Source organism: Lepisma saccharinum, chromosome 3 (genome assembly GCF_977018435.1).
Source record: "Lepisma saccharinum chromosome 3, izLepSacc3.1, whole genome shotgun sequence".
Taxonomy (NCBI): Eukaryota; Metazoa; Arthropoda; class Insecta; order Zygentoma; family Lepismatidae; genus Lepisma; species Lepisma saccharinum.
In genome coordinates, this window is record NC_139231.1 from 26,547,430 (window position 1) to 26,560,837 (window position 13,408).

Genomic DNA, 13,408 nt, shown 5'->3' on the forward strand with positions numbered 1-13,408 from the left:
TCATTCAGAATTTAAGGAATCGTTGAGTTACTGTTGTAAATATAATTTACCTTTTCAACAAGAACATGGGACAAGCGGATCCAATTTATTTCACTCACACTTTTCAAATGCATAAACAGATATCTCATTTCAGTGTAAATACGGCACACTTGTCAGAGCAGACTTGATGATGACTCATTCAGAATTTAAGGAATCGTTGGGTTTTCTGTGGAATGATGTTGCATGTGGAGTAGCGTAGACGAGAAGTCTAAGACGCCTTTCTTAGGCACAAGTCTCTTCGAGGCCGTGGGTTTGAATGCCACCACTACCAAATGATTTCTGACTTACAAGGTTTGATAACAATCTTATCAATTTAAATAAAAGTCTGGGTTATATTGAGATGTTCTACATTTTACTGGGTCAAATACAGTCACCTTTGGTACGATTACTGCTGTGTAATTTGTGTTGTATTTCACTTAGCTTTCAGCGTTTTTAATCTGCACACTTCAATTATACCGAAGGGTGAAACATTGTCCGAGGAACCGATGCTGTAAGTCAAGTACGCACTGGAATTAGATACCTAAATCAGACTTCGTAAGTATACATCAAGTCATAGTGTTGAACTTTATTCCATTACCTACTGCCTTTTCCCGTAAGGTTTGGTTTCATATATATTTTTCGTAACTAAATGATCGGCCTCGTATGTTTTATTCACTTCTCACTAGAACGAAACAATTACTATGGTTTCACACGTCTACAATTTTTCGATTTTTGTAGAATTTCCACATTTTTCCGAATCCACTGTCTGTATTTACAGTGGGAAAGAAATCTTCACATAGAGAATTCACTGTCACAAGCCGATTTTCACAAGACAAGGTGGCAAGATGAACAGATTAATTTAATCGAACATGAATTTCATGTTCATTTGACGTTTCCTAAATGATATGCTGCTCTTGCTGCATACCTTGGAAGATTATTAGTAGCCGTAACATAAAGTTTAAGAAACGACAGAAACGTTGAATCACGTATCTCTGAAGATGATAGGTTGCGAACAAGAGTTTGTATCAGAATGTTATTCCACCACGAAATTGAGCAGCTCAAGGAGAGTGTTTACAATTTTATTGCATGGATGAGAAGAGCATGAAAAGAATTGTATGTTCTGCCAAGAACTTTAAGTACTTCACAAGAGAACATAAGAGGAGGTATTGATCGAAATTGTGCTTTATTTATATAAATATGGGATAGGAAATTTTGTTGGAAGTAGTTACAGCCCTACATTTCGTGTCGTGAAAAATCTCTGAACAATCATTACCATAACTAGGATGATAGAAAAGTTGACGAAATACATTTTTAGTTAAATGTGTGGCCTCGGTAGCGCAGTCGGTAGCGCGTGAGTCTCATAATCTCAAGGTCGTGAGTTCAATCCTCACCCGGGGCATTTCTTTTGTAAATTTTAAAGTTACTGTTGTAAATATAATTCCCCTTTTCAACAAGAACATGGGACAAGCGGATCCAATTTATTTCACTCACACTTTTCAAATGCATAAACAGATATCTCATTTCAGTGTAAATACGGCACACTTGTCAGAGCAGACTTGATGATGACTCATTCAGAATTTAAGGAATCGTTGAGTTTTCTGTGGAATAAGGTTGCATGTGGAGTAGCGTAGCATAGACGAAAAGTCTAAGGCGCCTTTTGTAGGCACTAGTCTCTTCGAGGGCGTGGGTTCGGTTGCCACCACTACCAAATGATTTCTGAATTACAAGGTTTGATAACAATCTTATCAATTTAAATAAAAGTCTGGGTTATATTGAGATGTTCTACATTTTCACTGGGTCAAATACAGTCATCTTCGGTACGATTACTGCTGTGTAATTTTCTTGTATTTCACTTAGCTTTCAGCGCTACACAAGCCGATTTTCACAAGACAAGGTGGCAAGATAAACAGATTAATTTAATCCCCACACCCCCTATACGCGTTCATGGCGTGGTGCTATGCACAGGGGAGAACTTTACCTTTACCTTTTTATGAATTTCATGTTCATTTGGCGTTTCCTAAAGGATATGCTGCTCTTGCTGTATACCTTGGAAGATTATAAGTAGCCGTAACATAAAGTATAGGAAACGACAGAAACGTTGAATCACGTATCTCTGAAGATGATCGGTTGCGAACAAGAGTTTGTAGCAGAATGTTATTCCACCGTGAAATTGAGCAGCTGAAGAAGAGTGTTTACAATTTTATTGCATGGATGAGAAGAGCATCAAGAGAATTGTATGTTCTGCCAAGAACTTAAAGTACTTCACAAGAGAACATAAGAGGAGGTATTGATCGGAATTGTGCTTTATTTATATAAATATGTGATAGGAAATTTTGTTGGAGGTAGTTACAGCCCTACATTTCGAGTCGTGAAAAATCTCTGAACAATCATTACCATAACTAGGATGATAGAAAAGTTGACGAAATACATTTTTAGTTAAATGTGTGGCCTCGGTAGCGCAGACGGTAGCGCGTGAGTCTCATAATCTCAAGGTCGTGAGTTCAATCCTCACCCGGGGCATTTCTTTCGTAAATTTTAAAGTTACTGTTGTAAATGTAATTCCCCTTTTCAACAAGAACATGGGACAAGCGGATCCAATTTATTTCACTCACACTTTTCAAATGCATAAACAGATATCTCATATCAGTGCAAATACAGCACACGTGTCTAAGCAGACTTGATGATGACTCGTTCAGAATTTAAGGAACCGTTGAGTTTTCTGTGGAATAAGGTTGCATGTGGAGTAGCGTAGCATAGACGAAAAGTCTAAGGCGCCTTTTTAAGGCACTAGTCTCTTCGAGGGCGTGGGTTCGGTTGCCACCACTACCAAGTGATTTCTGAATTACAAGGTTTGATAACAATCTTATCAATTTAAATAAAAGTCTGGGTTATATTGAGATGTTCTACATTTTCACTGGGTCAAATACAGTCATCTTCGGTACGATTACTGCTGTGTAATTTTCTTGTATTTCACTTAGCTTTCAGCGCTACACAAGCCGATTTTCACAAGACAAGGTGGCAAGATAAACAGATTAATTTAATCCCCACACCCCCTATACGCGTTCATGGCGTGGTGCTATGCACAGGGGAGAACTTTACCTTTACCTTTTTATGAATTTCATGTTCATTTGGCGTTTCCTAAAGGATATGCTGCTCTTGTGTATACCTTGGAAGATTATAAGTAGCCGTAACATAAAGTATAAGAAACGACAGAAACGTTGAATCACGTATCTCTGAAGATGATCGGTTGCGAACAAGAGTTTGTAGCAGAATGTTATTCCACCGTGAAATTGAGCAGCTGAAGAAGAGTGTTTACAATTTATTTGCATGGATGAGAAGAGCATCAAGAGAATTGTATGTTCTGCCAAGAACTTAAAGTACTTCACAAGAGAACATAAGAGGAGGTATTGATCGGAATTGTGCTTTATTTATATAAATATGTGATAGGAAATTTTGTTGGAGGTAGTTACAGCCCTACATTTCGAGTCGTGAAAAATCTCTGAACAATCATTACCATAACTAGGATGATAGAAAAGTTGACGAAATACATTTTTAGTTAAATGTGTGGCCTCGGTAGCGCAGACGGTAGCGCGTGAGTCTCATAATTTCAAGGTCGTGAGTTCAATCCTCACCCGGGGCATTTCTTTCGTAAATTTTAAAGTTACCGTTGTAAATATATCTCCCCCTTCCAACAAGAACATGGGACAAGCGGATCCAATTTATTCAACTGACACCTTTCAAATGCATAAACAGATATCTCATATCAGTGGAAATAGTGCACACGTGTCTAAGCAGACTTGATGATGACTCATTCAGAATTTAAGGAATCGTTGGGTTTTCTGTGGAATGATGTTGCATGTGGAGTAGCGTAGACGAGAAATCTAAGACGCCTTTCTTAGGCACAAGTCTCTTCGAGGCCGCGGGTTTGAATGCCACCACTACCAAATGATTTCTGACTTACAAGGTTTGATAACAATCTTATCAATTTAAATAAAAGTCTGGGTTATATTGAGATGTTCTACATTTTACTGGGTCAAATACAGTCACCTTTGGTACGATTACTGCTGTGTAATTTGTGTTGTATTTCACTTAGCTTTCAGCGTTTTTAATCTGCACACTTCAATTATACCGAAGGGTGAAACATTGTCCGAGGAACCGATGCTGTAAGTCAAGTACGCACTGGAATTAGATACCTAAATCAGACTTCGTAAGTATACATCAAGTCATAGTGTTGAACTTTATTCCATTACCTACTGCCTTTTCCCGTAAGGTTTGGTTTCATATATATTTTTCGTAACTAAATGATCGGCCTCGTATGTTTTATTCACTTCTCACTAGAACGAAACAATTACTATGGTTTCACACGTCTACAATTTTTCGATTTTTGTAGAATTTCCACATTTTTCCGAATCCACTGTCTGTATTTACATTGGGAAAGAAATCTTCACATAGAGAATTCACTGTCACAAGCCGATTTTTACAAGACAAGGTGGCAAGATGAACAGATTAATTTAATCGAACATGAATTTCATGTTCATTTGACGTTTCCTAAATGATATGCTGCTCTTGCTGTATACCTTGGAAGATTATTAGTAGCCGTAACATAAAGTTTAAGAAACGACAGAAACGTTGAATCACGTATCTCTGAAGATGATAGGTTGCGAACAAGAGTTTGTATCAGAATGTTATTCCACCACGAAATTGAGCAGCTCAAGCAGAGTGTTTACAATTTTATTGCATGGATGAGAAGAGCATCAAGAGAATTGTATGTTCTGCCAAGAACTTAAAGTACTTCACAAGAGAACATAAGAGGAGGTATTGATCGAAATTGTGCTTTATTTATATAAATATGGGATAGGAAATTTTGTTGGAAGTAGTTACAGCCCTACATTTCGTGTCGTGAAAAATCTCTGAACAATCATTACCATAACTAGGATGATAGAAAAGTTGACGAAATACATTTTTAGTTAAATGTGTGGCCTCGGTAGCGCAGTCGGTAGCGCGTGAGTCTCATAATATCAAGGTCGTGAGTTCAATCCTCACCCGGGGCATTTCTTTTGTAAATTTTAAAGTTACTGTTGTAAATATAATTTACCTTTTCAACAAGAACATGGGACAAGCGGATCCAATTTATTTCACTCACACTTTTCAAATGCATAAACAGATATCTCATTTCAGTGTAAATACGGCACACTTGTCACAGCAGACTTGATGATGACTCATTCAGAATTTAAGGAATCGTTGAGTTTTCTGTGGAATGATGTTGCATGTGGAGTAGCGTAGACGAGAAGTCTAAGACGCCTTTCTTAGGCACAAGTCTCTTCGAGGCCGTGGGTTCGAATGCCACCACTACCAAAAGATTTCTGACTTACAAGGTTTGATAACAATCTTATCAATTTAAATAAAAGTCTGGGTTATATTAAGATGTTCTACATTTTTACTGGGTCAAATACAGTCACCTTCGGTACGATTACTGATGTGTAATTTGTGTTGTATTTCACTTAGCTTTCAGCGTTTTTAATCTGCACACTTCAATTATACCGAAGGGTGAAACATTGTCCGAGGAACCGATGCTGTAAGTCAAGTACGCACTGGAATTAGATACCTAAATCAGACTTCCAAAGTATACATCAAGTCATAGTGTTGAACTTTATTCCATTACCTACTGCCTTTTCCCGTAAGGTTTGGTTTCATATATATTTTTCGTAACTAAATGATCGGCCTCGAATGTTTTATTCACTTCTCACTAGAACGAAACAATTACTATGGTTTCACACGTCTACAATTTTTCGATTTTTGTAGAATTTCCACATTTTTCCGAATCCACTGTCTGTATTTACATTGGGAAAGAAATCTTCACATAGAGAATTCACTGTCACAAGCCGATTTTTACAAGACAAGGTGGCAAGATGAACAGATTAATTTAATCGAACATGAATTTCATGTTCATTTGACGTTTCCTAAATGATATGCTGCTCTTGCTGTATACCTTGGAAGATTATTAGTAGCCGTAACATAAAGTTTAAGAAACGACAGAAACGTTGAATCACGTATCTCTGAAGATGATAGGTTGCGAACAAGAGTTTGTATCAGAATGTTATTCCACCACGAAATTGAGCAGCTCAAGGAGAGTGTTTACAATTTTATTGCAGGGATGAGAAGAGCATCAAAAGAATTGTATGTTCTGCCAAGAACTTTAAGTACTTCACAAGAGAACATAAGAGGAGGTATTGATCGAAATTGTGCTTTATTTATATAAATATGGGATAGGAAATTTTGTTGGAAGTAGTTACAGCCCTACATTTCGTGTCGTGAAAAATCTCTGAACAATCATTACCATAACTAGGATGATAGAAAAGTTGACGAAATACATTTTTAGTTAAATGTGTGGCCTCGGTAGCGCAGTCGGTAGCGCGTGAGTCTCATAATCTCAAGGTCGTGAGTTCAATCCTCACCCGGGGCATTTCTTTTGTAAATTTTAAAGTTACTGTTGTAAATATGATTTACCTTTTCAACAAGAACATGGGACAAGCGGATCCAATTTATTTCACTCACACTTTTCAAATGCATAAACAGATATCTCATTTCAGCGTAAATACGGCACACTTGTCACAGCAGACTTGATGATGACTCATTCAGAATTTAAGGAATCGTTGAGTTTTCTGTGGAATGATGTTGCATGTGGAGTAGCGTAGACGAGAAGTCTAAGACGCCTTTCTTAGGCACAAGTCTCTTCGAGGCCGTGGGTTCGAATGCCACCACTACCAAATGATTTCTGACTTACAAGGTTTGATAACAATCTTATCAATTTAAATAAAAGTCTGGGTTATATTGAGATGTTCTACATTTTTACTGGGTCAAATACAGTCACCTTCGGTACGATTACTGATGTGTAATTTGTGTTGTATTTCACTTAGCTTTCAGCGTTTTTAATCTGCACACTTCAATTATACCGAAGGGTGAAACATTGTCCGAGGAACCGATGCTGTAAGTCAAGTACGCACTGGAATTAGATACCTAAATCAGACTTCGTAAGTATACATCAAGTCATAGTGTTGAACTTTATTCCATTACCTACTGCCTTTTCCCGTAAGATTTGGTTTCATATATATTTTTCGTAACTAAATGATCGGCCTCGTATGTTTTATTCACTTCTCACTAGAATGAAACAATTACTATGGTTTCACACGTCTACAATTTTTCGATTTTTGTAGAATTTCCACATTTTTCCGAATCCACTGTCTGTATTTACATTGGGAAAGAAATCTTCACATAGAGAATTCACTGTCACAAGCCGATTTTCACAAGACAAGGTGGCAAGATGAACAGATTAATTTAATCGAACATGAATTTCATGTTCATTTGACGTTTCCTAAATGATATGCTGCTTTTGCTGTATACCTTGGAAGATTATTAGTAGCCGTAACATAAAGTTTAAGAAACGACAGAAACGTTGAATCATGTATCTCTGAAGATGATAGGTTGCGAACAAGAGTTTGTATCAGAATGTTATTCCACCACGAAATTGAGCAGCTCAAGGAGAGTGTTTACAATTTTATTGCATGGATGAGAAGAGCATCAAAAGAATTGTATGTTCTGCCAAGAACTTAAAGTACTTCACAAGAGAACATAAGAGGAGGTATTGATCGAAATTGTGCTTTATTTATATAAATATGGGATAGGAAATTTTGTTGGAAGTAGTTACAGCCCTACATTTCGTGTCGTTAAAAATCTCTGAACAATCATTACCATAACTAGGATGATAGAAAAGTTGACGAAATACATTTTTAGTTAAATGTGTGGCCTCGGTAGCGCAGTCGGTAGCGCGTGAGTCTCATAATATCAAGGTCGTGAGTTCAATCCTCACCCGGGGCATTTCTTTTGTAAATTTTAAAGTTACTGTTGTAAATATAATTTACCTTTTCAACAAGAACATGGGACAAGCGGATCCAATTTATTTCACTCACACTTTTCAAATGCATAAACAGATATCTCATTTCAGTGTAAATACGGCACACTTGTCACAGCAGACTTGATGATGACTCATTCAGAATTTAAGGAATCGTTGAGTTTTCTGTGGAATGATGTTGCATGTGGAGTAGCGTAGACGAGAAGTCTAAGACGCCTTTCTTAGGCACAAGTCTCTTCGAGGCCGTGGGTTCGAATGCCACCACTACCAAATGATTTCTGACTTACAAGGTTTGATAACAATCTTATCAATTTAAATAAAAGTCTGGGTTATATTGAGATGTTCTACATTTTTACTGGGTCAAATACAGTCACCTTCGGTACGATTACTGATGTGTAATTTGTGTTGTATTTCACTTAGCTTTCAGCGTTTCTAATCTGCACACTTCAATTATACCGAAGGGTGAAACATTGTCCGAGGAACCGATGCTGTAAGTCAAGTACGCACTGGAATTAGATACCTAAATCAGACTTCGTAAGTATACATCAAGTCATAGTGTTGAACTTTATTCCATTACCTACTGCCTTTTCCCGTAAGATTTGGTTTCATATATATTTTTCGTAACTAAATGATCGGCCTCGTATGTTTTATTCACTTCTCACTAGAACGAAACAATTACTATGGTTTCACACGTCTACAATTTTTCGATTTTTGTAGAATTTCCACATTTTTCCGAATCCACTGTCTGTATTTACATTGGGAAAGAAATCTTCACATAGAGAATTCACTGTCACAAGCCGATTTTCACAAGACAAGGTGGCAAGATGAACAGATTAATTTAATCGAACATGAATTTCATGTTCATTTGACGTTTCCTAAATGATATGCTGCTCTTGCTGTATACCTTGGAAGATTATTAGTAGCCGTAACATAAAGTTTAAGAAACGACAGAAACGTTGAATCATGTATCTCTGAAGATGATAGGTTGCGAACAAGAGTTTGTATCAGAATGTTATTCCACCACGAAATTGAGCAGCTCAAGGAGAGTGTTTACAATTTTATTGCATGGATGAGAAGAGCATCAAAAGAATTGTATGTTCTGCCAAGAACTTAAAGTACTTCACAAGAGAACATAAGAGGAGGTATTGATCGAAATTGTGCTTTATTTATATAAATATGGGATAGGAAATTTAGTTGGAAGTAGTTACAGCCCTTAATTTCGTGTCGTGAAAAATCTCTGAACAATCATTACCATAACTAGGATGATAGAAAAGTTGACGAAATACATCTTTAGTTAAATGTGTGGCCTCGGTAGCGCAGTCGGTAGCGCGTGAGTCTCATAATATCAAGGTCGTGAGTTCAATCCTCACCCGGGGCATTTGTTTTGTAAATTTTAAAGTTACTGTTGTAAATATAATTCCCCTTTTCAACAAGAACATGGGACAAGCGGATCCAATTTATTTCACTCACACTTTTCAAATGCATAAACAGATATCTCATTTCAGTGTAAATACGGCACACTTGTCAGAGCAGACTTGATGATGACTCATTCAGAATTTAAGGAATCGTTGAGTTTTCTGTGGAATAAGGTTGCATGTGGAGTAGCGTAGCATAGACGAAAAGTCTAAGGCGCCTTTTTTAGGCACTAGTCTCTTCGAGGGCGTGGGTTCGGTTGCCACCACTACCAAATGATTTCTGAATTACAAGGTTTGATAACAATCTTATCAATTTAAATAAAAGTCTGGGTTATATTGAGATGTTCTACATTTTCACTGTTTCAAATACAGTCATCTCCGGTACGATTACTGCTGTGTAATTTTCTTGTATTTCACTTAGCTTTCAGCGCTACACAAGCCGATTTTCACAAGACAAGGTGGCAAGATAAACAGATTAATTTAATCCCCACACCCCCTATACGCGTTCATGGCGTGGTGCTATGCACAGGGGAGAACTTTACCTTTACCTTTTTATGAATTTCATGTTCATTTGGCGTTTCCTAAAGGATATGCTGCTCTTGCTGTATACCTTGGAAGATTATAAGTAGCCGTAACATAAAGTATAAGAAACGACAGAAACGTTGAATCACGTATCTCTGAAGATGATCGGTTGCGAACAAGAGTTTGTAGCAGAATGTTATTCCACCGTGAAATTGAGCAGCTGAAGAAGAGTGTTTACAATTTAATTGCATGGATGAGAAGAGCATCAAGAGAATTGTATGTTCTGCCAAGAACTTAAAGTACTTCACAAGAGAACATAAGAGGAGGTATTGATCGGAATTGTGCTTTATTTATATAAATATGTGATAGGAAATTTTGTTGGAGGTAGTTACAGCCCTACATTTCGAGTCGTGAAAAATCTCTGAACAATCATTACCATAACTAGGATGATAGAAATGTTGAAGAAATACATTTTTAGTTAAATGTGTGGCCTCGGTAGCGCAGTCGGTAGCGCGTGAGTCTCATAATCTGAAGGTCGTGAGTTCAATCCTCACCCGGGGCATTTCTTTCGTAAATTTTAAAGTTACCGTTGTAAATATATCTCCCCCTTCCAACAAGAACATGGGACAAGCGGATCCAATTTATTCAACTGACACCTTTCAAATGCATAAACAGATATCTCATATCAGTGGAAATAGGGCACACGTGTCTAAGCAGACTTGATGATGACTCATTCAGAATTTAAGGAATCGTTGGGTTTTCTGTGGAATGATGTTGCATGTGGAGTAGCGTAGACGAGAAATCTAAGACGCCTTTCTTAGGCACAAGTCTCTTCGAGGCCGTGGGTTTGAATGTAACCACTACCAAATGATTTCTGACTTACAAGGTTTGATAACAATCTTATCAATTTAAATAAAAGTCTGGGTTATATTGAGATGTTCTACATTTTACTGGGTCAAATACAGTCACCTTTGGTACGATTACTGCTGTGTAATTTGTGTTGTATTTCACTTAGCTTTCAGCGTTTCTAATCTGCACACTTCAATTATACCGAAGGGTGAAACATTGTCCGAGGAACCGATGCTGTAAGTCAAGTACGCACTGGAATTAGATACCTAAATCAGACTTCGTAAGTATACATCAAGTCATAGTGTTGAACTTTATTCCATTACCTACTGCCTTTTCCCGTAAGGTTTGGTTTCATATATATTTTTCGTAACTAAATGATCGGCCTCGTATGTTTTATTCACTTCTCACTAGAACGAAACAATTACTATGGTTTCACACGTCTACAATTTTTCGATTTTTGTAGAATTTCCACATTTTTCCGAATCCACTGTCTGTATTTACATTGGGAAAGAAATCTTCACATAGAGAATTCACTGTCACAAGCCGATTTTTACAAGACAAGGTGGCAAGATGAACAGATTAATTTAATCGAACATGAATTTCATGTTCATTTGACGTTTCCTAAATGATATGCTGCTCTTGCTGTATACCTTGGAAGATTATTAGTAGCCGTAACATAAAGTTTAAGAAACGACAGAAACGTTGAATCACGTATCTCTGAAGATGATAGGTTGCGAACAAGAGTTTGTATCAGAATGTTATTCCACCACGAAATTGAGCAGCTCAAGCAGAGTGTTTACAATTTTATTGCATGGATGAGAAGAGCATCAAAAGAATTGTATGTTCTGCCAAGAACTTAAAGTACTTCACAAGAGAACATAAGAGGAGGTATTGATCGAAATTGTGCTTTATTTATATAAATATGGGATAGGAAATTTTGTTGGAAGTAGTTACAGCCCTACATTTCGTGTCGTGAAAAATCTCTGAACAATCATTACCATAACTAGGATGATAGAAAAGTTGACGAAATACATTTTTAGTTAAATGTGTGGCCTCGGTAGCGCAGTCGGTAGCGCGTGAGTCTCATAATCTCAAGGTCGTGAGTTCAATCCTCACCCGGGGCATTTCTTTTGTAAATTTTAAAGTTACTGTTGTAAATATAATTTACCTTTTCAACAAGAACATGGGACAAGCGGATCCAATTTATTTCACTCACACTTTTCAAATGCATAAACAGATATCTCATTTCAGTGTAAATACGGCACACTTGTCAGAGCAGACTTGATGATGACTCATTCAGAATTTAAGGAATCGTTGAGTTTTCTGTGGAATAAGGTTGCATGTGGAGTAGCGTAGCATAGACGAAAAGTCTAAGGCGCCTTTTGTAGGCACTAGTCTCTTCGAGGGCGTGGGTTCGGTTGCCACCACTACCAAATGATTTCTGAATTACAAGGTTTGATAACAATCTTATCAATTTAAATAAAAGTCTGGGTTATATTGAGATGTTCTACATTTTCACTGGGTCAAATACAGTCATCTTCGGTACGATTACTGCTGTGTAATTTTCTTGTATTTCACTTAGCTTTCAGCGCTACACAAGCCGATTTTCACAAGACAAGGTGGCAAGATAAACAGATTAATTTAATCCCCACACCCCCTATACGCGTTCATGGCGTGGTGCTATGCACAGGGGAGAACTTTACCTTTACCTTTTTATGAATTTCATGTTCATTTGGCGTTTCCTAAAGGATATGCTGCTCTTGCTGTATACCTTGGAAGATTATAAGTAGCCGTAACATAAAGTATAGGAAACGACAGAAACGTTGAATCACGTATCTCTGAAGATGATCGGTTGCGAACAAGAGTTTGTAGCAGAATGTTATTCCACCGTGAAATTGAGCAGCTGAAGAAGAGTGTTTACAATTTTATTGCATGGATGAGAAGAGCATCAAGAGAATTGTATGTTCTGCCAAGAACTTAAAGTACTTCACAAGAGAACATAAGAGGAGGTATTGATCGGAATTGTGCTTTATTTATATAAATATGTGATAGGAAATTTTGTTGGAGGTAGTTACAGCCCTACATTTCGAGTCGTGAAAAATCTCTGAACAATCATTACCATAACTAGGATGATAGAAAAGTTGACGAAATACATTTTTAGTTAAATGTGTGGCCTCGGTAGCGCAGACGGTAGCGCGTGAGTCTCATAATCTCAAGGTCGTGAGTTCAATCCTCACCCGGGGCATTTCTTTCGTAAATTTTAAAGTTACTGTTGTAAATGTAATTCCCCTTTTCAACAAGAACATGGGACAAGCGGATCCAATTTATTTCACTCACACTTTTCAAATGCATAAACAGATATCTCATATCAGTGCAAATACAGCACACGTGTCTAAGCAGACTTGATGATGACTCGTTCAGAATTTAAGGAACCGTTGAGTTTTCTGTGGAATAAGGTTGCATGTGGAGTAGCGTAGCATAGACGAAAAGTCTAAGGCGCCTTTTTAAGGCACTAGTCTCTTCGAGGGCGTGGGTTCGGTTGCCACCACTACCAAGTGATTTCTGAATTACAAGGTTTGATAACAATCTTATCAATTTAAATAAAAGTCTGGGTTATATTGAGATGTTCTACATTTTCACTGGGTCAAATACAGTCATCTTCGGTACGATTACTGCTGTGTAATTTTCTTGTATT

At 37.3% G+C, this 13,408-nt stretch overlaps 10 non-coding genes across 10 annotated transcripts; all 10 read left to right on the forward strand.

Moving 5' to 3' along the window:
• Positions 1 to 1,344: 1,344 nt before the first annotated feature.
• Positions 1,345 to 1,417, forward strand: TRNAM-CAU (transfer RNA methionine (anticodon CAU)). Its single transcript has one exon. It is a non-coding gene; the product is annotated as a tRNA-Met (tRNA).
• Positions 1,418 to 2,465: 1,048 nt separating this feature from the next.
• TRNAM-CAU (transfer RNA methionine (anticodon CAU)) lies at positions 2,466 to 2,538 on the forward strand. Its single transcript has one exon. It is a non-coding gene; the product is annotated as a tRNA-Met (tRNA).
• A 1,047-nt stretch (positions 2,539 to 3,585) lies between these two features.
• On the forward strand, positions 3,586 to 3,658 carry TRNAM-CAU (transfer RNA methionine (anticodon CAU)). Its single transcript has one exon. It is a non-coding gene; the product is annotated as a tRNA-Met (tRNA).
• Positions 3,659 to 4,996: 1,338 nt separating this feature from the next.
• Positions 4,997 to 5,069, forward strand: TRNAM-CAU (transfer RNA methionine (anticodon CAU)). Its single transcript has one exon. It is a non-coding gene; the product is annotated as a tRNA-Met (tRNA).
• Positions 5,070 to 6,408: 1,339 nt separating this feature from the next.
• TRNAM-CAU (transfer RNA methionine (anticodon CAU)) lies at positions 6,409 to 6,481 on the forward strand. Its single transcript has one exon. It is a non-coding gene; the product is annotated as a tRNA-Met (tRNA).
• A 1,339-nt stretch (positions 6,482 to 7,820) lies between these two features.
• TRNAM-CAU (transfer RNA methionine (anticodon CAU)) lies at positions 7,821 to 7,893 on the forward strand. The gene has a single exon. It is a non-coding gene; the product is annotated as a tRNA-Met (tRNA).
• A 1,339-nt stretch (positions 7,894 to 9,232) lies between these two features.
• On the forward strand, positions 9,233 to 9,305 carry TRNAM-CAU (transfer RNA methionine (anticodon CAU)). The gene has a single exon. It is a non-coding gene; the product is annotated as a tRNA-Met (tRNA).
• A 1,048-nt stretch (positions 9,306 to 10,353) lies between these two features.
• Positions 10,354 to 10,426, forward strand: TRNAM-CAU (transfer RNA methionine (anticodon CAU)). Its single transcript has one exon. It is a non-coding gene; the product is annotated as a tRNA-Met (tRNA).
• A 1,338-nt stretch (positions 10,427 to 11,764) lies between these two features.
• TRNAM-CAU (transfer RNA methionine (anticodon CAU)) lies at positions 11,765 to 11,837 on the forward strand. The gene has a single exon. It is a non-coding gene; the product is annotated as a tRNA-Met (tRNA).
• A 1,048-nt stretch (positions 11,838 to 12,885) lies between these two features.
• Positions 12,886 to 12,958, forward strand: TRNAM-CAU (transfer RNA methionine (anticodon CAU)). The gene has a single exon. It is a non-coding gene; the product is annotated as a tRNA-Met (tRNA).
• The last annotated feature ends 450 nt before the right edge of the window (positions 12,959 to 13,408 follow it).